At 41.2% G+C, this 26,591-nt stretch overlaps 1 long non-coding RNA gene across 4 annotated transcripts in view; it reads left to right on the forward strand.

The window, feature by feature from the left end:
• LOC139613220 (uncharacterized) overlaps positions 1 to 26,591 on the forward strand; it is a 116,818-nt gene that overhangs the window by 37,293 nt on the left and 52,934 nt on the right. For all 4 annotated transcript variants that reach the window (XR_011686698.1, XR_011686697.1, XR_011686700.1 and 1 more), the window contains exon 3: positions 11,278 to 11,414. This is a non-coding gene — a long non-coding RNA (uncharacterized lncRNA). The remainder of the gene's footprint in view (positions 1 to 11,277; positions 11,415 to 26,591) is intronic.

A 26,591-nucleotide genomic window follows, 5' to 3' on the forward strand; every position in this document is an offset into this window, starting at 1 on the left:
AGACCAACACACACACTTTGCGTTTTAACGAGCTAGGCCTGCTGTGCTTGTTCTCTGTAAAATCGACAACTAATATGTATCAGGAAAGGAAGTTATAATAAAGATAATAGAGATTACTGTGTGTGTATGTTGGAGGGGGGGGGGGGGGGGGGGGGGGGGGGGGGGGGTAGGGATGGCTGCAGTTTAATTATTTACAGCTGAGCAACTGAAACTCTCTCTCTCTCTCTCTCTCTCTCTCTCTCTCTACCCTATAATCCAGTTAGGCTATAAACACAGTTAAAGTTTCCATCTCTCTCTCTCTCTCTTTCGTCCTGGGTGGCCAAACTGCGTGTGTTTGCACGTGTCTGTGTGCATGTGTGTGTTTGCCTGTATGCTGGTTGTCTGTTTGTCTGTTTGTGTGTCTGTGGATGAATATTTGTAAGCGTGTGTAGGTTTGCGGCTACGCTGTGACCTGTCGTGGCCCCAGATTGTGTTCTTTTTTAGCTTATGGGATTTGATCATGTTTGTTTGAATGGAAACAAATGCATGATCTTTGCTGTAATATGAAGACTGTCCTCACTGGCTCATCCCACTACAGTGCCAAGTAGATGAGGGGTCTTTGGCAGATATACTGTATCCACTGCTGATACAGCATGTTCAGTTCAACAGCTCTGAGAGAAAACAGTCGCACGAGAACAACATTCATATGTCTGATGGAATCATATACAGGGATAGGATGCAAAAGAAAACACATCAGTGGGCGATGTGTCTCTGCGACCTTTATGTCACACCTGTACAAAAGCCTTTAAGAAAGAGTAGTTATGGTTAAACGCCAGACTCATTCTGCATTCACACTCTCACATGAGGAACATCAGTCTGTAAGGCTCCTTTTAAATGAAGTCTGATGTTTGAATGTGTTGTAACTGTTCAGGTATGATGCTCTATTGATCCCTATGCGTGTGTTGTGGTTTTATTGAGGTCAGAGGTCAACCTTAGCTACAGGATAACACAATAGCAGCAGATAGGAAGAGAGTGACCTAATATAACCCTTCATTGCATTTTGCCGTTCAACATTATCTCTGCATGGCTAATAAATAATTGGGATTGAGTTTAGATTTTTCTCTCGTGCTGTGACCGCAAGTATGGTGTTATTTATTCATCCCTATGATTACGTCCACCTGCCATGCGTGAGGCCCTGTTACTTTGGCCCATTTCCAATAATAATAATAACATCATAAATAATAATAATGATGGTGCCACATGGAATCTGGCAAAGTTGCTGAGTTGAAACTCATATAGCCATATACAACTATCAACATGTAAAAACACTTGCATGGTGGACATCTCTAAACGGTGGTTTTGCCATCTTTTAAGCTGCATCCTGTTGTTTAAACATCTGAGATGATGTATCTCTGTGATAAAAAGTCAGCTGTGCATACTACACGCTTGTGTGACAGTGCTTTCACCATTCGATGACAGTTACTGTATTTAACTGTTACAGCTGGGCCACAGTGAGTTCATTTCAGTTCAGTTCAGTTCAGTTGTTGTAGTAAGAAGCTTTAATATTTGCATAAACCAGAGTCCAGAAAAGCTGTGTGGCTGTGAAGTTTTATGGTGTCTCTGGGTTGTCAACTTTGCTCAGTTTGAATAAAAACAGTGCAGCGAGTCTGGGTATGTGTGTGGTTGTGTGCATGCAAATAGTGGGTGTGCCCTGTCCCCTCACTCTTTCACTTTGTTTTCTTTGTATGTTATGCCCACTTTGCCCAGGAATTCTGGGTTGAAATTGGTCACAGGTGGGCAGCTCTTTGAAAACTGAAGTCTGCCATTTAGGTTAAGGAAAAGAAAAAAAGAGAGAGAGAGCTTAAACGTAAATATTTTTAATAGCTATGCTGCAGACCCCATGAGTCAGTATATGCATAAGTGGTTTTGCTGTTCGCTTTCAGTAATGACTATATAATGTGAAACTTTGAAGGTCAACGAGCAGACAGGGTAAAGGTGGAGTAAAAGAGAGAAAGGTTGCAGGATGGTAGGAAGAGTTGCTGACACCCCTCTTTAACCGGAGAGTATATAGAGAGTCTCTATATGATCTGTGGGTGGCCTAAAACACTTTTGCGAGAGACAGGAGGGTAGTTTGAGCCTGATCTGTGGAAAGTTAAATCAGCCAATCCTCTCAAGTCTTACATCAACATCAGCATGTTATTGATGTGCTCTATTTTAAGGTGAGAGCTTTGAGAGAGACTCTCTCCCTCTCCCTCTCTCTCTCTCTCCCTCTCTCCCTCTCTCTCTCTCTCTCTCTCTCTCTCTCTGCGTCTGTGTGCTTTGAGCATTCCTCTCACTGCACAACTATGTGAAAAAATAAGCTGCCTTGGCTAACTTTCCCTAAAGTTAATGATTTAGAAGAGGTGTTGGCAGACTAAATTATCACCTTCTGAAAGGACCCATTGAGATCCCATATGTGAACCACACATATCTGCAGCAAAGCAGAACTCAGCCAAGAAAGATTGAGCCTCACCCCACCCAAATCCAAAAAAGTCTGTTCAACACTGTAATGAACCATGGCTGTTTGGCTCTTTGTCAAACCTTAAAAAAAAAAAAACCTGAATAAAATATGGGTCATGGCCCATTTTAAGCCCTGGAAGACAATTAAGGAAACACTGTATGCAGGGGTGTTTTAAGCTGTTTTTCCAAGAGTAGCAGATTATATTAGATCAAAATATGCCTGAGTGATAAAAGCTAAAGTAATGCAAAGATGCCATTTTCCAAGTGATGAATAGCTGAAAGACTCCCTTTCAAGGTGTCACTTCCTTAAGCACTTTTTTTCTGCCAGGGTGGATTCAGGTGTGTGCAGGTTAACCGTGCAAACCTTAAATCACTTAACTGATGTATTAGATGGTTCGACTTCTGAGGTTTTCCCCACGTGCACCTCTTTTGCCAATCCTCCCGTATGAAAATCATGAGATGAAAAATCCCTTAGATGAAAGAGCAGAAAGTGAGCCAGTGTAATATGACAACTAAATTGATGGCATTGGACAGACTAAGCTGACTCTTCTGAAGGTCTAATGAAAGGTTTCTTTGAGAGGCCATGTCAGCAGGTGAATTGAGGTGAAATATGTAGGCCCCCTCCTCCTCTCTCTATTTCCCCACCTGTCCTCTGCTCTCCTATCTCTTTCTCCCTCTGTCGGCTGAAAAGAAAGCCTGTCTCTGCTTTCATAGACATGTGATGATCTATCTATCTATCTATCTATCTATCTATCTATCTATCTATCTATCTATCTATCTATCTATCTATATCTGTGGGTGTGTGTGTGTCTGTGCTAACAGAGGGAGTTATTCCACTACATCTACCAGCTACCTTTGATGGTCCTTCTTGATTTATAGCAACATTAAAAGGCTGTTGCCAGCGTTTGCATTTTTATTTTATGTTTCCTCTTCCGTGCATGAAGAGACGCTGTGACTTATTAGTGCGACAGATTCTGCAGAGGACAGTGTTTTGATGTGTGTGCAGGGCCAGGTGGGTGTGTAGGGGGCGGATCAGTGAGACTGCAGCCTGTGCAACATGCATTTCAATGATTAGATTTCAAATGTAACATCAGAGTTTTCCTGGAAAGTTCTCTCTTGAATTAAAAAGTGCTTGGGAGAGCAAAAATGATGCATGATTTTATTTTTTAAATATCAAAACCTAGTGTCATTTACTCAAACTGCATGTTAATGCTGCTGGACATATTGAGCAGAACAGAGGTAATGAAATGAACTCACCTGGATACACATTAATGTAATGACAGCTGGTCAGGAAAAAAAAAACAAAACTCTGCAATGCATCACTGGTTTGATTGACTTTGACAGTTCTGTTAGACATGACAACATGCAATAAATCAAATTACATTGTCATCCAAGGACACATGTTTTTACATTATATATAATGTTTATTTCTGTGTCTGAATGAAAACCACTGTTGGCTGTTCAAACGGTAGCTGAAGACAAAAATGGAATCTGACACCACCTTATATCAGGCCCCTGAGCTAGTGACAGACAATATGTTGTTCTAATATGCTAATTTTGCATTAAGCATTCAGTGAAAATGAGTGTGTGAGATGATCACACCATTAAAAGTTAGCATTAGCAATGTAGTATGTTAATCAGGCCAGATGGGACCATTCTGTTTGTGTAAATCAACTCCCTCTGCTTCTTTGTCGTAAGACCAGGGAAGATAATCCTTGACAGGCCTTTGAAAATGTTTTTATTACAAATACACAGTCTTTGTCTGAAATATATTGGCTCAAAAATATATAGGGAAGTATGCATTTTAAAAAAATCATATCTTTTATCCTTTCGATATTCTCGTAGTATGAACATTGGTCTATGATGTGCAGCACATTTCCAGGAGTTATTATATGATTAAGTGCTGTTATGTACTTGGTTGATGGATCCACTTCCCTGAACCTTATGTGCTTGTGCATGGTCATAAGTATGCACTGCTACTGTAACTGCCAGTCCCCATAGTGGCCATTACTTTAATGAAATCTCATAACCCTAATACCCAAAAGGTATTTGCTTACTATTTCCTACAATCTCCTATAAACAGATTCTCTCTAGCCAAAAGAGCTAAGTGTATGGCAACAGCTATAACTCTATAATCATGAAGACCTCTTCATTATGGAGGTTTCATATATAAATAACAATAATAAAACAGACATAAAATAATAAAACAGCTGTCTCGACTATAAACTAACAGGAAACTCCCCCTTTTAAAATCCATTATTTTTATCCCCTGACTACTGTCATTATCCGAACAACAGTGAACAAGCTGTCTCGAAAAAACCCACCATCCCTCTTTGGCCAAAATCAGTATTAGTTTTCCACCACTGTCCCCCGGCATGTTCTGCCTCTCTGGCTCCATAATCCAGGGTATATTCTAAGATCCTTAACCCAGCAACAAGCTTTGTTTTTGGGCTTTAGTCCAGCTCTGCTCCTGGGAGGTCCAACAGCTCCTCCAAACCCCCTCTAGTCGTTTTTTTGGCGTGAAGGGTTTTTATTTTCAATCATGCTGTCCCAATCCCCGGGACAATTAGAGGTCGTCACAGAGCAGTTTATAGAAAGTGCAGAGCAACAGAATGTTGTTTTGGAAAGTTGTAATGGTCCCTTGTGTGAGTGAATAGGCTTGGAACAGCAAAATTAAAAGAAAAAAGACTTGTACGATACAGACGCAGAAATAGGTTGCCTATCTTTTAATCATTTTTACTCAACATAAAAAATATTGTTCATCCAAATCCCACAGGAGCCAAGGTTGCCGAAGAAAATTAAATACACTGCATAGGCATTCACTGAAATTCCTTGCCAGATCTTATTCAAACTCTTAAATGTGAATAGAATGTATTTCCATCTTTCCATTGCTTATTATGTCGATTCAATCCACAAGTAACATAAAAGATCTGAGGCTTTGACACACATAGGTTGTACAGTTTCACACGCTGCTAATAAATCTTTATCACCTGTCGCATTTATGCTTGCAGTGTAGAGCATTTGTTAAAAAAAACAGCTAATTTTATTTCCTTGTGCTGTAATAAATCTTCTAACATCATGTAAATGTGCATTTGAAACTACACTGTACTGCACTGAAGACAAAACAGCAACTGCTGCAACTAATTCCCCTGTGGCCTACACTTTTACACTGAATATTTGTGGCTAATCAAGAGAAAGACCATTAATTTAATGCTATCGAATGAAAATCAGCCATTTCCCAAATTTATTAAGCACCAGACTGTGAAGTTTAAAATAACCACAGTGCACTTGTTCACCTTTCATCTACCCCTGACTCCTGCAGCCAAACCAAACACAGCTCTCTCTCTCTCGCCCTCCCTCAGCCATTATCTTGTCAGCATGAGCTCATTGTCTGATCCAAGCCCAGTGATGTCATTTCCTTCATAAACAAGTCCAACTTCCTCTCGAGGGCCCATATCAGCTGAGCTTATCCTGTGAGTGCCCCAGTGGGAGTTGAGTTCATTTCAAAGGCCCCCCACCCCCATCCCCTCCCTCCTCCTCACCGCACAGACAAACTCAGCATTAATTTACGGCTGCATGACTGTGTCAGATGTTATCCCAAAAATCCTCCCTGTATGAATGCAGAGTCGACTTTAGTTACCCTGACTCAGAGCACAGATTAACTGAGTGAAAGCATTGGACTTTTCTCTGGGACTTTGGTGACGTAGTCTTTGGTTTGTACAGCAGGGTGGATCAAGTGTGCAACCACAACGTATGCTTATGTTGAAAAACTCTCAGACGCCAGAGTATGTGGAATTCAACACCTTCGGTAAAAGGCCCCGCACTGCTGCAGGTTTATTCAAGTGGAGTTTGTAGTTGTGTAAATCAGCAAGGTAAAGGGAATGGCTACAGTTTGAAATGATTTTTGGAGGTTTTATGGAGTGAGGCACAGCTGTAGCCTGTCTGCATCAACATGGGCTGGGTGACTGTATTCAGCCAAGGTAATCACAACCTAGATGAGCATTAAAGCTGCTGGTGGGGGAAAAGGGGCCCTGTTTTCTTTGCCAAACTCCCTCCTCTCTCTGTTTCTCAGGGAGGGGAGGGGGAGATATGGGTTAGGAGTTTAAAAACTTCTACACACCCATGTGTTTTAACAGTTCTCCACCACGTGTTATCAGCTGAGCCATGAATGTGGGAAAGCCCCGCAGGCAGAATGACATCATACCCTGTGTAAAACTCGATATAGTTTTAACACACAGGGGTGTAACTGGGAAAATGTAGGAAATGGGAGAGATTGTTGAAAACAGCTGAAACCAGTGAACACAAACAAAGATAAAGATACCCACTAAGTGTTAAAGTGTGAGTCTTGGCTTTGGCATTCAGAAAGGTTGAAAACTACACTAGATTTGTTGGTTTGATGTGTTGGAGACCAAAGGTGGGGTGAAAACTCCAAAATCTGAAACAGACTGTGTTAAATTTGAATTCCAGAAAGAGCTTTGAACCTCTCATGCTTGCAACAGTAGCAACCTTTACAATATGAAAGTAATGTTGACACTCTGGCCTATATTGATGTTTTTACTATGACATGGCTGGAGAAATTGATTTTTAGCTTCAAATTGATTTTTACATGTGCTAGCCCTTTAAAAGCTCTGGCAGAGTCAGCTGTTTAGTGCTGAAATGTTTTAACAGTCAAAGCTCCTCTGCATGTGTTATCAGTTTAGTCATAATGCACAAGAAGCCCAGTGGCTGAATGACATAATTTATGGTGTAGCACTAACACACAGGGGTGGACCTGGAAAATAACAGGGAGTCTTCAGAAATAAGTGAACATTTAGAAAGATGGAAGACAATGGAAATAATGATAGCTGCAGTTTGTCTGGCGCAGGGGATGATGATACTCTGTAATTCACTCACATTAGAAACTTCAGCATGTTGAAGTAATTGCTTTTGACAAGAATACAAACAGCGAGCGCAGTGTCTCATCATTGCTGAGTAGGGCAGTAGAGGATGGACTGCCTCTTCAGAAGTGGAGCCCACAGTTTACACAAGAGGATGTGGCCTCTCTTCAGAAAAACACTGCTAATGCCTGATAATGTTTAGTAACACCTTGTCACAGGAGGCTTCTTTCAGCTGATGATGTAAAAACTGCATTAAAATGCAATCACTTTCCAAAATATTGTATTAAATACTACTTATTAAATAATTAATAATAATTAATACATAGGTTAACATAAGTCATTATCAATGGATTTACATTACCAGAGCAAAAATGACGTATAATGAAAAGTAAAAGTTCAGTATTGTAATAGCATGTCAGCATATAAAATGGGACCTTATTACACGATCAACTTACTAAATATTTTACCCGTTCAGATTACAATTATTTTTTTATAATTTGAGGGTGTTTAAAAATATTAGAAATTTGATAGTAGGATATGATTTTCTGGTGAACATCGTAAGACCAAGAAACCATGTAATAATTCAAAGTAAACTTAATTTCCCCTCCAATTTATGGTACATTAATGATATTAATATTAATAGGCACATTAAGGAGGACATTAGAAGTCGTGGTCCGTCCTCCACTCAACACGGGGGTTTTTTGATTAAAAGAGGTAAATCAGCTGGTTCTTCCTCTGCAGCACTACCAATAGAGAAGTGGTAAACCGTTCATGCTGTTGAACTGAAAGGGAAAAGGCTTTTGGGGAAGATTACATCATCACTGTCATCACCACCATGACCACTGCTTTGACCAGCACCATCATCATCATCATCATCATCATCTCCCAGAGCTCAGTGCACTGGCACATTAACTCCGAGATTTTAGCCCCTGCTGGAAACATGACATCACCCCCTCCCTTTCTATAACTCTCCAGTGCATGACTGACAGAGCTGAAGAGGAGGGAAGTCGTTTTGTAAATGATGTGATGTGTTGGCGTCTTTGCAGGAATTGTCAGCTGCTTTGCTGTCTACATCTCACAGAAAAGGCCCTGTAGGAAAGTTGACATCATTCTCATGCTGCAGAACAATAACTGGCATCCCCAGTCCTCTGACATAAAATTGACATATGTGTGGAAGAGGGGAAATATATGGCAACAATGAAAATCGTTGGCCCTTCTGCAGGAATCGTCAGCTGTTTGGCGTTCTGGAAACAAATGGAGGGGATTGAAGTGTTTTAGCAGAGCAACAGACTTGCCAGAGACACGGTTCATGAACTGTGACTGTGAGGGTTCAAATCTTCCTGAAATGTTTTCAAGCATATCTACACTGCGATGCCTAAAATCGTTTAATAAGACTCTGGAGTGGGACTTCTGTCTGCCCTCTGGCTAAATGACATAATTCCCAGACAGTGGGAGTGCAGTGTAAAACTTGAAACTGATATAAAAATGGGGAAATGAGAAGGTTTTTGTGATGCTGAGCAAGAGCAGTGTGCAGGGTATTCTTTGTTTCAAGAGAGCTTACATCTTTTATCTTGCTTCACCAAATAAAGTTAAAAAAAAAAAAAATTCAAAAAGGGATGTGCAAATATCCTCATCGCGAAATGAGAAGTTTGAAAGCATTTGAGAAATCATAACCACACTGGAGAGCTCAAGGTTGAAAACCTAAAAGCCATCATGTTTGGCTCAAAACATAGACTACTGAGCCAAAAGTGCTACAGGCAAAATGAATTAAATCCCTCTGGCTGGGTAAACGCTACCTGACTGAAATAGTTGTGTGTAGAACTCTGGTGAATTAGTACCCTGAAAGTGACAGCACGGTGGGAAATGATGACCACAGCATATGTGTGTGTGTGTGTGTGTGTGTGTATGTGTGTGTGTGGGTTTGTGTGTCTGTGTGTGTATTTGTGGTAGACGATGTGCCACAGAAAAAAATGACACACACACACACACACACACACACACACACACAGCTACAGTAACGAGGGTGTGTGTTCATAGAGAGCTGACAGCTAGGTGATGTCATCTTTGAGCTCTAGCAATATGCATCATTTGATGTGTCAGTGTGTGATGTGTATGAGGAATGTGTACATACAAAGCTTCCCTGCCACATAAGCCATATTTACAGTATAGAACATACCAAACATGTGTCAGCGTGTGTGTATACATCTTGCTCATGTGACAGTGTTTGAGTCATTTTTATTCACTCTCACACACTGTATTAGGCTAATTGCTTTTCTCTCTTCCTGAGTGCAGTTCCCCTAATGACCTTTAGATGCTGACTCTAAGAACATTTCCCACTGTACTAAAGGATTTCTACTAAAATCACATCACACAGTCTCAGTAGCTATTTTTATTTCTTCCTATGTCAGTGTCTGAAAAAATTAGTCATATTAAAAAAGATAAAGAAAGGTAGGGTTGGAAGCTTGACTGACAAAGAGTCTCAGCTCATCACTCTCAGCCGTGCTGCTTTCCACTTGCTAGTCACTCCAATCAGGCCCCCCCACAATGTCAGTACATTTTTATTATGTTATTTACTCTACGAACACTCTGCGACTGAATCAGTGCTCAGCTTCCTGCGTTTGAGTCCTAGCTGTTAGGGTCTACTGACGAAGGGCCCGCATATAAAGGACAATGTCTTTGGCATCATTTTGTTCCAGACGCCATTCCAATACACCACTCTACAGTATACCCTTACAATATATACAGTACAATTATCTGTCTGTCGTGTACTGCCTGTCTGTGTCTAACATTTGAATCAACATGCCATAAACATACTGTGTAGTATTGTTAACAGGGTCATCTGGGGTTCTCACATGATCCGGATGAAGGATGAGTAACTCTTTTCATTGTTGAGACCACAAGATTTTGGTAACTCAATATAAGAGCCTGTGGGCATTAACAATCTGAATCACTGATATAAAATGAATCACAGAACAGAGAACGATGGTAATGAGAGCAGAGCTTGGCATACCAGTGGGATACAGCGCCCTGTGAGGTTGACTCAGTCCTCTTAGGGGTGATGGCATCACTGTCTGAATAATGAAAATCTGAAGCCCCTAGTGCTCTGTATACCTTACACCCTCTCAGGCACAATGCAGCTCGGTCTCTGACTCACGCGAATCATGCTGATTCCTATAGAGGAAACACTGTGTATTGTGTTTATATCAATGAGGAAGGGCGAATAACAACTGAATCATTAAGATTGTACAAACCACGTGACAAACAGCCCCTGTCTACCAGATTCTAAAACATGATGTTACACTCATTTCTCATAGTCTGACACAGTTATGTAATTAGTCAGTAAATTAGAAAGTCCCTAAATAATGAGTGAAAAAGTAAAAGATCTGTCTCCACTGCGTGCAGCATGTGTGGTGCTTCGAGCTCTGGCTCTTTCATCGTGATGTGAGGGTATCATATAACAAAGCTTTAGATGCTGAAAATCCAATCATTAAGTGTTGACAAAAGGGGCTACCTTGACATCCATGGAGCAACATGGTTATTGGGAGAGTGTTTGAATCGGATGATAGCTGTAAATCAAACTCCAGCATGTGACTGCAGGGCCTCTGTGTGATTGGAAGGTCGCCTGAAGTTGTCACCTTGAAGTCCCTCTTTGTGGGACACACACACACACACACACACACACACTGTTGAACTTGTCTTCCTTCCTGTGGTATGACAATGCTTCCTTGTTTATCCAGTTATCATAAAAACACAATCAGCCACAAGTCAACACTGACTGACTCCAAACAAGCCGGATTACTGTTCTAATTAAGCTTTAATAAGCCCTTATTAAACGGCCGCAGGCCTCGTTAGGCGGTTCATTAAGTCATTTCATCCTTTTATTCCTTCATTAAGTCTCTTTTCTTCTCTCCTTTCTTCTCAGGGAGTGTGGGAGTGGTGAGGTCTGGGAGATCACGACCTTAATTCTCTCCAAGACAGACAGTTTAATTAACACTGGAGGAATCCTCCCCGGCTCTAGCCCTCTACAATGGGAATGTTCAGGGGAATTGGATTGCCAAGGTAAGGCACTAAGCTAATGTGTTTTTTACTGGCAATATACACTAATAACCTTTTTAAATTACAGCGACTGAGCTCCCTGTATTTATGATGTAATTAGATGGTAATGTTGAATGTAAAAAAACATACAAATTATGAATATACATGTAATTTAGCAGTGTTTTAGAGAAATGCTGGATGATGAGGAACATTGGTGTAATTTAATGTTAGCACATTTTTTTTTTTTTTTTACTAGACCCCACCATAAGAATTAAGGAGTACTGGAAATATATAAATACTGTACATTGCAAAGTGGAGAACTGCTGAATGTACTGGACTAGAAAACTGTTCAATGTAACTGTCAGGAGGGAAATTGCGACACAGTGTTACCTCTGTTGGTACAGCCCCTTCATCACGCATACGACTACATGCAGTTTTCCCACAGTCGACACTGACATTTTAGATGCAAAAGTTCTCTGAAAGTTCAAAATGGTATTATCATTTCATTTGTGTGCAGGGTATTTACAGTTGCAAATGGGAAATGTCAACATATTAATTTCATAAACCCACAAAACCGAGTTTGAATGTGAAAGTAAAGAAGATGAAACATTTACCACAGTTTGAGAACACCCTGAAGTAGCTAACCAGCGAAACTTTCTGAGTGTTTGACAGATAATTATCTATAAGCTCACTGATTTTTCCCAGATGTAAAAGTTAATGTGTAAAGTGTGAGACAGGTTGAAGCTCTGTGCTGTTTTGGTGTCATTTCTCTGTCTGTGCCATCAGAAATCAACTTTCCCCTCAATGCCTTGTCCTCTTTAAACAGAAAGTTCATCAGTTTGAGGATGTAAAAATACATTTCAGGGATTTGTGAAACACATGGTTGTCATGCATTTTTGACAAATATTTACTGAAAAGTTGGATTTATTGTGGTTGAACAGAAATGAAACTGGTAGACAGCATGAAGGTGCAATATCATTGCAATATAATTTAATGATTTACATTGTGGGGACTTCCTTTTGTCCCTATAAGGAAGACAAGTCTGCATGTCTGTCTGTCTAAGTTTTAAGTTTAAGTCCCCACAACATGAGTAATATGCGTACCACACACACACACACACACACACACTCACACACACACACCAAAACCAATTTGAGTATGAGTTAAAAACACTAAAACCTTCCCTTTGAGCAGTGCAACACAAAATGTTCACCCTAAAGCTCAAAAGCTAAAGATTACAGTTTGCAACACCTGCAGTGTTTTAGTGTCTTCTGCTGTGAGGGGGGGGTTTCCAGCTCAGCATGGAATATTCAGAGGTGAACCTCACATGCACAGACCTTCTTCTCTTTTCATGTGCCAATAAACAGCACCTGAAAGACTATTTGCTCTTACCAGAGAAGGTTATACCTCTGGGACAGATGTCTTACAATATAATACAGTTTCTTATTACAAAAAGATCAGTGTGTGAATGAAATGTTAGTGTATGAACATTGAGAGATATACAAAAGCAAGTGAACACACAGACCGGAGATGTGGAAGTCGTAGCTCTGCTGGTTGTGTGTGGGTGCAGGTGTGTATGTAGACAGGCAGTGATAGAATACTGAAACAGTAAGACATGGAGACTGGGCCAAATTTAGCCATCTATTTTGACTGAGGGAGATGTGTGTGCGTTTGACAAAGCCAGAGAGATAATGTGAGTGTGTGTGTGTGTGTGTGTTTGTATGTGTGTGTGTGTGTGTGTGTGTGCACATATGGGCATGCGTTTGCATGTTTATTAGCAGTTTGGATCCCGCTGAGGTGACAGATGTTCATGGCAGAGATGAAACGCAGTGTCCAAATAATCCACTGGCGCGTGTGTGTGTGTGTGTGTGTGTGTGTGTGTGTGAGGGCAAGTACTCATCCCTGTGGAAGTCAAAAAAGCTGTCCTTCACCTGTCTGTGCTATCTTCACGATATTGTGTGTCCGTGTGTGTGTGCTGACGTGATTTAGTGCAGGCAGGTAAGACTTCCACCTTCAGCCATGAAGTGATTGAGTTTCCTGAAGCTTCAGCAGATGTCCAAACCCCAGGATTCACCCTCTGCCTCCTTCTATCGTCTCTTCCTGTCTTTGTTGTTTTGGATTTCTAAGACCATCTATTTCACTGTTATATTCTTCCTGTTTTCCCAGTCTCACTCTTTTTCTCTCAAACTGCTCCAGTGGATGCTATTTGATGGATGCTATTTCAACTGACTATGGGCCAATTTGAAGAAGAACCCATACACACAAATACACCTACTCAACATGCATATACAGTGCATTCATATACAGACAGACATACCACAGACTGTTGATGTTGACTGAGTATGCAGATAAACATGCACCCACACACACTCACACAAGGAAGTGTTGGTTTGGACGTTATGCAAAATTTAAGCATGTGTAAAGGAAGATAGAAGAGAAAAACACACACACACTCACACACACACACATCGTTATATGTCAAGTGATTAGTTACACAATTATAACCATGAGTTCCATCAAAAAGCAGAAGCTGTCGCTGTTTGTACCTTTGTGCAGGGAGAAATGAAACTTGTGAAACTCTAAAATCTGCAGTTGAAGCCAGATATGTGTTTAGATGTTTTACATTTTGTTGCCTCCTTTGAAAAACACATCCAGCATGATCAGCACTATAATGTTTTGTGTTTGTAAAAATCTGCCATTATTTTATGTTTGACCAAGGATGCTGTAAATGAACCCCTACAGCTACTTTTTGATGTACTTCTACACATTTAAAAATGATGATGATTATTCTAAGAAAAGTATTTGAGGTCACATGATCATAGTGGGTACGCTGATATAATCCAATTAAGTCTAAACCTGAAAATTAGGTGGTGTGGGTTTGGACAAATGCTGGACTCACAAGATCCTGGTATGAAACTTTGTCCGCTGAGCAGGTCAGGCCTTAGCTGTGTGTTTTAATTGGCTGCAATTGTTGCTGTAGTCTACTCAATGAAAGCAATCAAAGGAAAGCAATTACAAGACCTTGGTCACCAGCCCTAGGGGCAGAACTTCAGACTGGGAAACATGCGCAAACATGTGCGTGTACATGTACACATACAAATATACAAACTGGAACAGACACACACACACACACACACACACACACACACACACACACGTACACAGACACACACGTACACACTTACATACAGGCAGTCACCCACACATTTCCTGTGTGTTTCATGTAAGACAGTCTTTTCTTCTTTCTCTTCAGTTTGGAGAGGAAGTGTGGGTCTAATGACTTTTCCTATGCGTCACAAACACTACATGTGGGAGGCAGACAGCAGCACTGCACGTGTGTGCATGTGAGAACCTTTATGCATATATGTATGAGTTTGCGAAGGGCTTGACACATGCAGGTTTTGTTATGCATTTGTTCGAGGCTTCGCGTGTATTTTACGAGTTTGTGTTTTTGAGAAATGTCTCGATGCATTTGTTTGTGTTTGTGAGAGAAAGTTCTGCATTTGTTTTTTCTGTTCACAGGAAACGTGCACCCTTAGCTACTGTTGAGCACTTTTGGTGCGTCTCTGAAAAACAAGTTTGTCTCTGTGGAATTTTACATATATGCTTGTTTCACTTTGTGCATTTGATGTGACCATGTCTGCTTGTGAGGAACTTCTTCGTGCACTTGTAATGAAGTGAGTCCATACAGTCCTGTATGTGTGCAGTTTGTTTCTGCACAAGCTTCTTTCTCAGTTCTTGTAAACATGACTACCACTGAGACCTCACGCAGTTTGTAAAACTTACTGTTTTGGAGTTTTCTGTACTACTCACACTCTCCTATATTGATCGTAATTAATATTTTATTTCTTGAGAGAATTAGTGCGTGTCAGGCTCAAATTTCAGCTGTAATTTAGTGTAGTAACGTATCATATATTTATGATGGCTGCCGCCAATACTTCTCCTGGCTTTTGCAGTAGTGTCCCATAGCATTATTTTAAAGCTTTGAAGGAGAATTCAACCCCTAAAATCAAAATGAGTTGTCAAAGTAAGTTGTTTTTTTATACACATATAAAATAAAAGTTTAATGAACATTTCCAGGGTTTGAATTTGTATCTCATAAGGACAGAGGTGATGTAAAGAGGATACGCTGTTTCCACTCCTCCACAATAGATAGAAAATTAATCAGTCAATTCATAAATAATGTGGCTTAATTCCATTCATTCAACTCAAACTGGTTCTGCTCAGTCACCTTTGGGATCAAATATCTCAAGCAATGTTTAACAACCGTGTGTCCTGCTGTAAACTACATCTCCAGAAGACTGAATAATTCTTCATGGGTTATCAGAGAGATACAAGGTTAGCTAATCCCACGCTGCCTGGTTCGCCAAACTACAGCTGCAGTGAGCTTTAGCAGTTCATCTGGGCCACAGAGAAATGTTGTGCTTAAAGCGTGTATCCATTCAAAGACCAAGGTTGGTGCTTAGCCATGAGCAAGTGACTACTGAAACATTATTTTAGGTGAAATGGAAAACATAATCAAAAACAGTCTTTTGATTGGATCCAAGGCCTTTTCTGAACTCCTCGTCCGAACTCATCACTCCTCCTCTCTACCTTTGCTCCCTGGTGCCAACTCCATCATTTCCCTCACTGTGTTTTTGGAATCTATGAACACCTGCTCTCCTTTTCCTTCCTTATCTTTCTCCCACTCTCTCTCTCATGTCTTTCCTCCTGTCCATTCCTCTCCCTCTCCTTGCCCTTCCATCACTCTTTCCTTCCTCCTTTCATTCCCAGCTCACAGCCTCCATCAGCAGCTGTGGATCTCAACTCTGCCTCTCAGCCCTTTTTAAAGGAATAGATAGCTTCATCATTAAAATAGAGAAAATACAGAGTGGATATTGATCTTCTCATCTAAGTGTCAGCAAGACAGTGAATGAGTTTATTCCTCAAGATGTCAAATTATTCTATTAATCTTTCATTTCATCATGTCTCAGTATCGCTGACCATGCACAAGTTACAATATGTCCGTTTCACCCATAATTTTAATGACACATCTCGCTAAAATGAATCCTCCATGAAGTATTTTATGTGATTTTGTTTTATGTGGTGCCTGGTTCCATGACTCAAGCAAAAGGCTAACATATGGTTTTACAGATTTTTGAATACTGAATCAGTTTTGTAATTTAATGGAGCAACGATTTAATGGAGGGGATGTCTTAGGTTTTGCTTCTTCACCAGGAACATGCAAAGGGATTTGATTTCTCTCCCTCCCTCCCACTTCTCCTCTCTCTTCAAACTCCCTTTCTCTCAGCTCCACATCATCAGCAGTGGGACTACTGCTGCAGTTGAGTTGAGTTCAGCTGAGGTCAGACAGGCAGTGTGCTCTGCCCTGGGGAGATACAGACTGGCTACCGACCAGATAAGCTGGAAGGAGATGTCCTCTCTCTCTTTCTCATTTTTGAGAGCTTGTTGCTCACACTGAGCGTTGGAGGCTGAGAAGCTCTTGGGAAACCAAATCTGACCATTAGAGCAAAATAATAATAATTATATTAATAATAATAATAAATGGAACGCTGTCTGTCTCTCATTTCGCTCTCACTCCTTCTCAGCCTCCCTCACAATCCTCTCCACCTCTCCTCCCATGTGCACACACGCACACACACATCCTCACGCGCAGATTTGAATGATTTATTTATGTCAGCATAAATTACAGCAATAATCTCTGGTGTACTGAATGAGAATCAGATACTGGTTCAGTTGGTGTTTTAGCAGTGATGTTTTGTGGTGCCTTGATGCCAGCTAATTTTGATCGCTGCGCGTCTGTGTGTGCGCGAGTGTGTGCGCATGTGTTTGTTTAAACTCACTTGGCTTTCCCTGACAAGTTTGATCTGGGTAAACAAGGAGCCAGCCAAATAACTGTGAAGTGAGAGGAGGGGTAGGGGGGCGGAGAGAGAAACAGGGTCAGAAAGTGTATGAAGCAGCGAGGAAGGCAGAAAGGCAGAGGCAAACACTTACTCAGGCTAAACCCTGAAGTCATGGGCAGGAAGCTGATATTTTCCCAGACTTACTTTACTCTTTTTTTGGGAGTCTGATACGACAATTGTAGCTTCCTCTGAGGGGCTAATAATACAACAGAGCCATTGTGCAATGCGTCGTTTCCCCTCGCCTGATTTAGCAAGAGAGAAGGCGTTTGCATGCAATCTTTCCACTCCCAATGTGGCTGGGTGGAGTTTTTTTTCACTGCCATCAGATTGGATTGTTACACCACATCGTAATAATGCACCATTATAGTCTGTGTCAGATGAACATGAATACACAGATAGCAGTGCTCTACCTAGTAGCCACTCCTAAGTTCTCCACTTGTGTCTATCTTGCCCTGGTGCTGCAGTCTTTTTTTTTTTTTTTTTTTTTTTCTCAAATAATTTTTTTTCAGTGGTGCAGCTGTGCAGACAAGCCTTGTAAAAAAGACTTTGAGGGTTGATAAACAGTCACACATGCAAGTAGACTGATAGCCAGTGTTGATGTTTAATATAAATACAAAGCAACAACCATTTTAAAAGCAATATTTGATTGTGGCTGCATTTAGAGACACGAAGCCATAAATACACACACACTGGCTGAATACACTCAGACACAGTCAAGGCCAATTTAATTTAAGTGTTTTGAATAGAACACATTCACAAAATGTTCTTACAGCAGCCAAACTACAGATTGAAATTAGCAGAGGATTATGGAGTTGCAAGGCAAATTTGACTGCTGGGCCATTTGTGTTTCTTTTTTCCCCCCAAACAGCAAATGTATCAGCTGTACACAGATATTAGGTGTATGTTAACTAGTATCATATGAACCCTGTATGTGCTGTATATGGGCCTGTGCCTGTAACAGTATTTGTTCCCAGCTCAGCCTCAGCCTGTACTCAGAGGTCATCAGGAACCTGAAATTGCATGGGTGTGTCTTCACATCAATTTTGCCAACTCATCTTTTTTTTCCTTTGTCTTTAAATGCACTCGTGCAGCCCCTAAAATGAACTCTGCTTTCTGTCTGTGACCCAAAACAAATGTTGGAGGAGCATGTATATGTGTTTACTGCATGCAGTCAGCATCATTATCATCTTTGGATGAGTTTTGTATGAAATTTCATATCACTACTGTTATATTACAATTATTAATCATGTATTCTTTCCACAAACTGCATGCACCCGAATCTGATTAGCTAACTATCCTTACCTTTATGCACTGTATATAGATGGTTTCATTTTGATAACAGTAACACAGACGATGCTGCTCTGAAAATCGGATATTCTAACATGTGGATTGTATCTTTGGTAACATTGGTTAGTAAACAGCTGAGAAACTGTAATTGCATTTTTTTAGATTAAAAAGATCCATAAGGGCAAGATGTGTCTTCTTTGTCCTGTGGGATGGGCCTGGGTTTTATTAGATACTGAGTTGCAGGCAGGTGCAGCATTGGAAACAGTCCCACACAGACCTCTCACGGCTGATTGTGAGATGATATTACTTGTTAAGATGGATGTTTTTGGTAGTGTACCTGACACAGCCTTATAAAAAATATAAATGATCTTGCAAATGAAATATTAACCCTACCACTGCCTCCACAGTCACCTATGCTCTACCTATATTGCATCAAACACGCAGACTTTTATACAGTACACTGCTGAATTTTTAAACACACAAACCTTCACTTATTATTCACCTCTCCTGGACACACAAATGATCAATGGTGGGTTGAGAAATTAGATGATAATATAAAATCACAAGGAAAGCATTACTCTTGCATGAGCTGGGAGGAAAAAAGAAGTAGGTTTTACGAGCCAGACAGAACAACATTAATGAGACAGATCACTGTGTATCCCAGCTCACCCTTGATCATCCCCACAGGCAAAGCAAACTCAGCCTGTCTTGCCAGGTGGACCAGTTTGTCTCTCTGTGTTTGTGTGTGTCTGTGTGTGACTGTAGCCTCGCATGCATTCTTATCTGTTCATCTGGCTTCTGGCCTGCCTCCCTGTTTGTCTCCATGTTTGGCTAACCATGCATCTTTCACTTTATCAGAAAGTCCATCAATTGGTGTGTGTATGTGTGTGTCCATGGGTGAAATGACCACTGGGTTTCCTGCTGTGCTGACCACATGCTCCTCTCCTTTCTCCTTTCCTCTGGTCCTGCTTTTAACCCCACCTGGCTGCTCTACCTTGACCACCCATGTCGTTCTGTCTCGCCTGGCTTTTTCTATTATGCTGAATGGTCACATTATTAAGGCTTTTCCATCCTTGGGGTTTGGGGCCCCATGTGGGGTCCCTGCAGATAAAAGTGGAACTCCATGAAATGAAATCCTACTGAGAAAACAGAACAAATGCAAAGTGGGCTACAGGATATTTTCATACAAATATATTTTGCTGCCTTCTATAGCCAATTTGTCTTTCTCAGCAGTGATTCAGCCAGTGCTCACTTGATAAATCTTTTCAGATTTTTATGTTTAAATCATCTAATGGGAAGTAGCTCTTTTCCGGAATCTCTGTGACAGCAGATAAAGATCTGGGAACTGCAGCATAGAAAGGGATATGCACCTTCACTGAGCAGATAAGGCAATGGACCCCACCTACAGAGAGCCAACTGATACTCACTCAAAAGAAAGGAAACAATGTCACGGTGACACATACTAACTGACAAACAGCAGCGCACAACCACCACAGACTCACAGACAGTGTCGGGTTTTGATGCTTGGGACAGCTGTGTCCTACAGGTTAGAGAAGTGGGCTTGGGACTGAATGGTCGCTGGTTGGAATCCTTGCCTTGACCTCCATGGCTGAAGTGCCCTTGAGCAAGACACCTAACCCCCCCTCCCCAGCCCCCCTACTTTTGCTGTATGGGGACCGCCCACTGCTCCTCTGTGTGTATTCACAACTCACAGATGGCTTAAATGCAGAGGCCAAATTTCCTGTGTGTAAACATACTTGGAAAAGTAATTAACTTGACTTAACTCTATTTATCTTAACTTACCTTAACCTAACTTACATGATGAAAGAATCACTGACACCCTCGTTACCATCAGAAACCACTACATGATCCTACATACTCTCTGTCCACCTGATTTTAGCTTCCACAGTCACATTCTCCAGCAGTCACAGACAATAAACATCTCATTTGTTTTGGCCAGAGCTTGTGAGTGCAGAGACTTGACCTGCAGGCCATATGGTTGGTGAGAGTCTAGAGGAAGTGCATGTCTGTGTGTATAACCTTACCTGTCTGCATGCATGACACTGTGTTTGTGAACATGTTCAGTTTGTGTGATTAAGTGTGCAGCTATAGCCGTTTGTCTTTGAGTGTGTGCGTGTATCTCTGTCCAGGTCTCTTTGCCCATGTCTTCTCATTAAGGCACTAATTACCTGTGTGTGGACTTAAAAGGACAGGAGTGTTTTTTTAGTCCAGAGACAGGAGGTGAATTGGCGTGTCCCGGTCTAGACTGATCTGGATGATTACAAGGTGTGCCAAAGTGACATGAAGTGAAAAACAGAAGATTTGGCAGGGGGAGTGTTTTTGTTTTACCTGCTTCCTTCCGTTGTTTTAACAGTTTACAAAGGACGCCAGCAAAAGAGGGCTAAGTTGTGCAATGCTTATGGCAAAATATCAATACAAGAAGTTTGCACTTTGTGTAATCCAATTACATTATGGCATCTTTAACAGTTTCTTTCTGCTGATCAAATTATTGTTATTCCCTTAAAATGCGCCCATGAATCCTTGAGGTCATGTTACTGATAAATGGTTCATTCAGAACAATTGAAATAAGTGCTTGCACCTCTTTGCCTTGCTGTAAACATTCACTTGTGCCCTCTTTAAACTTTCTTCCAGTCTCTATTTAAAGGGCAGACGCTAGTAAAACTACCCAGCAGTCTGCTCTCGCTCTTTCTCTCTGTAAACCCAGCCAGCTGTCTGCCCTCCACTTTTGACCTTGTTTTGATGAACACTGTTGTATGTGTGAGTGAGTGCATGCATGCATGTGTGTGTGCATACATGTCAGTGGGCTTTCAGAGTGACCCTTGACCTTTTGTGACTGACAGGCTAAATCTAGCCACCCTGCCTCTCTCTCTCTCTCTCTCTCTCTCTCCTGCTATTCTCCCCTCTGTTTCCTGACTGATAGCCTGTCAGTGGGACAAGCCTTCAGGCTGGCAAATTATGTGTGTGTGTGTGTGTCTGTGAGTGTGTGAGGGTGGGTGGGTGAGTGCCACTGAGACAGGCAGGGAATGAGAGTATGTTCAAGTGTGTGTTTGTCTATAAGTGAAGGTGTGTTCACAAGCTTAAGGAGGTCACAGAGGAAGACAGAGTCCAGACATCTCAAAAATAACAACCCATATACTTGTGAAGCTGTGTGTTTGATCGTGTGTGTTTATGTGTGTGTGTCTTTGTGCGTGTGTGTGTGTGTGTGTGCGTGTCATAGGAAAGAGTATCTGGTAATTATTTAGTCAGGCTTTGACCTCTGACCCTCTCCTTTGACCTCCCACATCCTGTTCAACCTGGCAGAAGATGGACACGCATTCATACATATGCACACCCACACCCACATACACACACACACACCCTTGGGTTTAGAGGGTTTGTGTTTGTGTGGGCTGGAAGTAAATTTAGCGGTTTAGTGATTTTCACTAACGCGAGTAGTTTAGGGTAACAAAAACAGGAGTGGACGATCAAGGAATGTGTGCAAAATTGATCTAACATGTTTCAGAGATAATAACCGGCACAGCTGAAATTCAGCTTTATTGCAGCCCATATTTCAATAGCTATCCCCTCTATCCCTGCCTGCACTTTTACCATTTATTCAACAGGAGCAAAAAATGATTGGGGGGGGGGATATGTAATGGCAGGAAAGGAGGAGGTGAAACCAAGAAAGAAGCAGCCTGTTATTGAAAGCTTTTTGAAGATTACAGTGACATAACTATTTATCGATCACTGAATAAACCAGTCTTTTTTTTCCATTCATTAAAATTACTCCAAACTATACAAAGAATCACCGTGGAAACCAAGGTTCCTTTCCTGCCAATAAAATGAAGGAGAAGAAAAGCAGCAGGAGTAGCTCTGGGCTCTTTCCCTGCTGGATAACATTACTTTGTTCTTTTGTGATAACATCTACTCAGAACCTTACATTAGCCTTCATTATGTCTGTCTAGGCTTTGTGCATTCATGCGTCTTAGGTATTAGCCTTCATATATGATGTATACACGATGTCATCTTGTGTATCTATAGGCTTGTTTGTCCACTTGTGGTATGTAAAATACATTTATCGGTAAGAGAAGGAGACATAATTGTTAGTTTATTTTTTTATAGCACATTAATGACTGTCAATTACTTCTTATCTCATCTCCTGGTTACATTCTTTCCAGTGTGTTCACCAACTCCTTGACCCCTGGCTGTGCAGCAATAGCCACAGATGAAGGAGAAACACTGCAGACAGAAATTTAGCTGTAGTACAGTGCATACTGTGCTTTATCATTTTTATGGTTATGAATGAATATATGAAAATCGGTTAACCTGGGTTAATGATATGTTTGTGCTTGGATTTGGAATTTTGACATATTCCAGCATCTCCTCTGTAAACCTTGTCGTTGCATCGCTGTATCTTATGATTGCAAATATCCCAGCAGTGATAGTAGCAAATACCATCACATGAAAGTATGTATTGGCACATGATGACATTTATTTCACCGGTCTTCCCAGGCTATCAAACACTACAACACACACACAATGAAAGGGAATGCAGCAGTATAGAAAACAACATGAAAACAATAAAAATACAGCAGTGAAGTGGAATTCAATAAAATCACTTGAAAGCGCAGACTCAATTATGGTCAGGCCTGAGTTTAGCTAGAGGGGGGAAACTTTGTTTTTAACTGCTGGGACTGGGTGAATGAGTTGACTTGGTGCTTGGGTGAGATATTTGTTTGGGCAGTGTGTGTGTGCTAGTGCGAGGGTGCGGGTGTTTGTGTGTGGACGTTAACGGATGTCTGTGTATGTAAGCCAAACAGTCCCTATCCTTAATTCCAGGATGAACTTGGACTTCCTCCCCTTTCATGTCTTCTTTTCAGCCAAGACTGGCACAAGATGCTGTTAAATGAGTCACCTCTTAGGCAGTTCTCCCTCACTGTGATGTTTATTGTTCTTATAACATGCCTCTATATTAAGCAGAGTATTCGGCAACTACAGTATAACATATGTCAACAACGTTTTTGAAGCTAATTAAAGCATATGTACTGTAACGGAGTATCACAGCATCTGATGACTTCTCCTCTCAAATGATCTTTGAGAGGAGAAGTTTGGTGTCTTTTCAGCAGAAGTCAGAAATGTTCAAATCCAGTCATTATGAGCTTTCATATAATATTGGCAACATACTGTCAGTCATTCATTAGTTTTTATACTTTTCTTTTTTACTTGAGTAACCACTTGTCACTCAGAACAGTTTCCATGTCAGTGATGTGTGGTATGTCTTTATGTTGAGAGCACTGTATGCTGCACATGGTGAGATGTTCTCTTAGTTCCCAAAGGTGTTAATTGTCAAGGCTGCAGATGTGTACTTGTTCAATGTCACCTCACAGCAGACCTGACCCTGGTGACTTTTCACCTTTGAGAGAGTGAACTTTGACCTTGAGAGAAATGACCCTTGATCCTAACAGGTCCTAATGGTGCGGAGAGGACTGGTGGTGACAGGAGACAGATGGAAACACACATACATGTAAAGGCTGACACACATGTGCTGGTGCACAGACACTGAGACACACTAATAGAGTGGAAAGTGTCTGCAGGTCTGAGGAGTGACAGGAGAACCGTGGGGACATACAAACACACACACACAGACACACACACAGACACACACACACACACACACACACACACACACACACACACACACACACACACACACACACACAGGCCTCGGCTTACACAGGAAACTGCTGAGACATGCAGGTCATGTCTGCTTCCATGTTTATGGACCCAGCAGACATACAAAGGCAGACAAGCAGACACACACTCACTGTGTGCAACCAGTTTTCTTTGTTTCATTCTCTCTTGGACAAAGTTTTGGCTGAGGCAAAACTGTCTGTTTGATAAAGTAGTGTCTGGCTGTGTCTGCCCAGAACTACAGGTCAACATGACTTTGTTTTATTACTCCTGTTTGAGAACATGTACACAAGTCTGCACAAACTCCTCAGGAACATGCATGAATACTGTACATGCATAAACCTTACCTACAGTAATTGAGTTTTCTGAAGGTTAAACTGGACACAAACTTATTTGTTTTGTCCTCAGGGGGCTTCCTTCAACTAAAATAATGAGCCTCGTAGTTTACCCTTTACTAAACCGCCCCAGTAGACCACAGATGGCCTTTCAATTACCAAGCTAAAACATGCAGAATGGCAATGCATGGCATTATCAATGAACATGCAAGAGGGACGTTCTCAGCTTCTCACACACACACACAAACACATTAGCACACATGCTCAGGCACATATGGAGACAAATACACAAGCGTATGGCATATGTACACACACATCCATACAGGTATGGACACACATATGTGCACACACACACACACAGCCAGATTACTTTGCTTATTTGCTTAGCAAGCAATCTTTGTTGGGGTCACCACTACTCACCCCTGCACTGCACCAATCTATACGGCCTGCCCTCTGGGACCCAGCCAGGCCAAGGTATTTGTAGAGTGATCTGAAGTTAGTTTCCATGCTGCTGCTGACTCGTTCACATCACACTGGAGACTTCAGATTTAAGATGAATGCAGTGTGCAGCAATAAAAGACTAACTGTCAAATTTTCGATTCCGAAACTATCAAGTCATCCATCAGGCCATTTCTTCTCTGATGTTGCCACGATAACTCTTCTGCACTCATTATGTTGACTGATAGAGGCCACTAGCAGCATTCAAACTAAGAAAAGTGACCTTTTAATGATTCACATTTGCCAGTTGAGAGTAAAAGTGGAGAGTAAAAGCACTAGAAGTTTTCTTTTCTCACTACGAACATGAAAAACATGGGTATCTCTTGGATATTTTCACAATCCTGTGAAGCTATGTTATAATAGTGTTTTTTTTTTCTTTTTCATGGCACTGTAATACTTGGTATCATTAAAATGTACAGTGCACATGAGTCTCAATTGCTTTAGAGAAGATGCCGGTCAGAGGCACAAAGTCATTTGGTCTCACCACTAGATCAGTGTGTTCAGTGTCAGGCCAAAGGACACTTAGACATGTGGACAGGAGGAACCGAGAATCGACCTGCTGACCCTGTGATTAGTGGCCAACCCACGCTACCTGCTGAGTCTCAGTCGCCCCCACGTGCAAAAGAAATTACTGTAAAAGTCAGTAATTGTCAGTAATCGTTCAAATGCTGACTCCTGTAACATTTTCGATTTTGAACTGCTACAGCCTCTATTCACCTTCTGTCACAGAACATGGTGTTTGCTAAAGTTTTGGCATGGAGCACTGGAGCAGTTTATTGTGGCTGATGTGTCTGTTTTTTTATTATTTGTGAGGTAAGTTGACCAACAGATGAATTTCCCAAAGTGTAGTGGACTGCTTCAACACAAACTATTCTAGATGCAAGATTTTGGCAAACTTGTACTTTTTTTTTTGTTTTTACTTATTTTCAAGCTGAAAATAACATGTGTGCACTTGCTTATGCAATATTTATGGAATACATGATGATAGATGGAGAAACAACTCATGATGAGGAACCTCTGTAATCTCTACATCAGTGTGAGAGATAAATGTTACTTTTGGATGATTTGACTGTGAAATGTTTGCGTAAGTTTGTCTTTTTTCAAACAGGGTCATCCTGTGACATGATGAGATGAGAAAGTTGTGAAAAGCTGTATGTATGCAAGTCCTACTGTTTAGGAATATATAATTCTCTATTGATATGCTAAGAAGACATTTGGGATTGGGGTTTTAAAGGCAGATATCCACCAGGGAGTTGTGGGCTTGCTGAGGGTAGCTGCATAATCAGCTCCGCCATCAGCTAACTGATGTTCTGCATAATAGAGATGGGATTTCTGGGTCAGTGTATCTGTGTGTCTGTGTATATGGTGTGTGTGTGGCTGTGGTGGTGGGGGTTTGTCCTTTTATCTGCATGGAAGTGTGCATGTCTGCATGTGTCCTATCTGCATGTGTATGCATGTGTGGAGTCTATGTCTGTATGTTTATCTCT

Source organism: Trachinotus anak, unplaced genomic scaffold (genome assembly GCF_046630095.1).
Source record: "Trachinotus anak isolate AG129_WGS33_773 ecotype Australia unplaced genomic scaffold, CSIRO_AGI_Tana_v1 ptg000032l, whole genome shotgun sequence".
In the NCBI taxonomy this organism is placed as follows: Eukaryota; Metazoa; Chordata; class Actinopteri; order Carangiformes; family Carangidae; genus Trachinotus; species Trachinotus anak.